At 48.9% G+C, this 2,899-nt stretch overlaps 1 protein-coding gene across 3 annotated transcripts in view; it reads right to left on the reverse strand.

The window, feature by feature from the left end:
- The window catches only part of VPS54 (VPS54, GARP complex subunit), a 124,606-nt gene extending 122,242 nt beyond the window's left edge, over window positions 1-2,364 (reverse strand). For 2 of the 3 annotated variants that reach the window (XM_023512093.1, XM_023512094.1), the window contains exon 1: window positions 1,866-2,364. The gene's annotated coding sequence lies outside the window, so the exon portion shown is untranslated. The remainder of the gene's footprint in view (window positions 1-1,865) is intronic. The other variant, XM_003787955.3, reaches the window with a different exon arrangement.
- Between the last annotated feature and the right edge of the window lie 535 nt (window positions 2,365-2,899).

Raw genomic sequence — 2,899 nt, forward strand, 5'->3', positions numbered from 1 at the left:
TGAGGCTCTGTCTCAAAAAAAAAAAAAAAAAAAAGAAAATATTCTGCAAAGTTTGCTGTTTCATGGGCTACCTTAGATTTTATTTTAATTCTGATATAAAAACATAATTATCTCATCTAGCTATAAATTTTAACTTTTCCAGAAAACATAAATATATGTAAATTCAATCACCTTTTTCTAAATTTTGGATAATATTCCCCATTATAATTTTGAAAACAATGAAAAACGTTTCAAAAAGCCAAATGCTATACTAACAAATAGCATTTGTTCATAGCATAGTAACAATAGTTCTTCTACAAGAACAAAATAGTATATATTAACAACAACAAAAAGCTATAGACAGTCTTTACACTTTGTTGATTCATTATTTTTAAAACCCCACAGGCGCAGTGGTTCATGCCCATAATCTCAGGCATGAGGACCACTTTGGGAGGCCTCTCAGGAGTTCAAGACTACCCTGGGCAACATAAGATCCAAACTCTAAAAAAAATTTTTTTTTAATTAGCCTGGCAAGCCTGTAGTCCTAGCTACTCAAAAGTCTGAGGCAGGAGGATCTTTTGAACCCAGGAGTTCTAGGTAGCAGTAAGCTATGATTGTGGCACTGCATGTGTCACCCTGGGCTGGGCAGCAAAGCAAAACTCTATCTCAAAAAACAATTAACAAAAAACCCATTACAACATTTTCATTTCTTTTAAAAGTGATCCTCAGACTACTATAATTCAAAAATAGCCAAATCACAATAAAACAGGAAATATTTAATCCCCCAGGCCACAACTATCAATTACACATATTGATCATTTTTACCCAAGCCTGTCACGAGCAAAGATGGTCACTATGAACCATCAATAACCATTTCTAAGATATCAGATGCTGACTGCAATACAACACAGTAAAACAAACAAATCCCATCATTCCATCTGTTTGATCATAACTGCTTACAAATCATTTAGGCTCTCAGTGTACTTACTTCTCCAATGAGAACTCGCCATTAGATTTATAAACGTGAAAGTCCATCAAAATCCACAATTTTAGTTATCACAGTAACACAGTTCTCAGTATACAAGTAATTTATACTGAATCACTTGCCTTGTAAGCTATACTATTAAGACTGCCCTGGGTTTGACAAATCAGAAATAGAGCCAATTAAAAACAAAAACATTCCAAACAATTCTTCGAAAGTAAGAACTTCGATGAAGACCAAGAAATAAAGCGGATTAAAAAGGACTTTAAAATAAAGGTTTTGCAACCCCGTCAGCCAAAATTCTAAAATTACCATCCTAATGAACGGACTAAGTGGCTAACTATAATAGGCAGGCAAAAGTTCCCAAGTCAACGAAGAGAGGGCAGGGATGGCCTGCCTTTGTATCTATGCAGAAATTAAAGGAAGCATAACTGAAGAAAATTCATTATTGAACAAATTATTGTAACAAACTGCCAAAAATGCAAAATACCGCGTTATTCTTTGGGTTAGCCTTCCCCAGAGAGAAGGGAAAATTTTTTTAAAAAAATATTCCAGTGGTATCCAAAGGCGCTAAGGGCCCGACTGGAAAAAGAAAAAGAAAGTTTGGTGGCAGCGTCAAAGGGGGTGATAGAAGTTCAGAGGTGGGATCCTGGAGAGGGGCGAGAGCAGCAGAAGGTAGGGAGCACAGCTGCCAGCCCTGAATCCGGACCAGAATGGAAAGGAATAGGAGGTGGCAGAGAGGAGTATGGACGCTTCAGCTCCGGTCACTTGTGCCTGAAACTCTGTCCGCTGCGGGTTGGGGAGGTGACAGAGAGGGTGGGGTCTCAGTCCCTCTCTCTGCAGAAGGTCGGGTGAGGGTGGGCCGCAACGCGCCGGGCCCGAAGGAGGCCGGCCCCACACCTACCTGCGGGTCCAGGGCAGCCGCCCGGAGCGAGGCCTAGTGCATCTCCGCCGCCTCCAGCCCTCCACGTCGCATCGAGGCTGCCGCTCCGCGGCCGCCACCTCTTGGCGCCGGGAGCCCGGCCGGGCCCGAGCCCGGCTTCCCGCCCCCGCCCCGCGCCGGCTGGCCTGTTGGCTCGGGGAGCACAGGGCTGCCCTCTCGAGCCCAGCTCCGCTCCGGGGTGAGAGGCGGCAGCGGCGGCTCCCTCACGTCTCTCCCGGGTGTCCTGTCAGCCAGCAGTTTCCCCCGGGTCCGCAGCGCCGCCTCCGCCGCTGCTGCCACCGCCTCTCCCACATCCCCGGCCTCCAGGGGAGCTGCTGCCGCCGCGCCACGACCACTGTCCCTAGCGCTTCAACTCCCTGCTCAACTGCTTTGCCTCACCCCACCGGCCCGCCCGGCCTAGCCTGGCCCGGTCGGCTCCGGGGAGACAGCGCCAGAGGCTGCTGCGAGGCCGCCGCAGCCCCCAGCCCACAATCCACCGCGCGGCTTCGCCGGGGCGGGAGGGCCGCGGCCCGGGCCGGGAGCAGCGCCCGCCGCCTCGGGAAAAGGGCCTCGGCGCGACCCGGCGCATCCCCAGAACGGAGAATACCCCGCATGGCTCCCCTGCGCCTCTTCTAATAGTCCTACACGCAAAGACAAAAATTCGCGCTAAACCCACTCCCCCCACCCCCCACCCCCGAATTGGTTTCAGGAACACCCAAATGCTGCCTGCCGCCTTCCCTGGGTCTAGGACTCAATCCTTTCAGCGTGGCCCTCTCCCACCCAACAGACCGACCAGTTCTAAGGGTCTCTAAAGTACGCAGGACCTATTAAAGTAAATACTTCAAAAGTTTCCACTTCTCCTTTCACACCCTCCAAGTAAACGCTGTTTAGCGTTTCCCAAATAAATGCCCTTTCGAAGGTTAAAGGTCACCCTCTTCCCAAAAACCCACTGGACTCCAGAACAATGCATTATCTTTCTATTGAGGCCTTTTCCCCACTGGGCCCTCCTCTGAGCC

This window comes from Otolemur garnettii, unplaced genomic scaffold (assembly GCF_000181295.1).
Source record: "Otolemur garnettii isolate 467f Iridium unplaced genomic scaffold, OtoGar3 scaffold00024, whole genome shotgun sequence".
NCBI classification, from domain to species: Eukaryota; Metazoa; Chordata; class Mammalia; order Primates; family Galagidae; genus Otolemur; species Otolemur garnettii.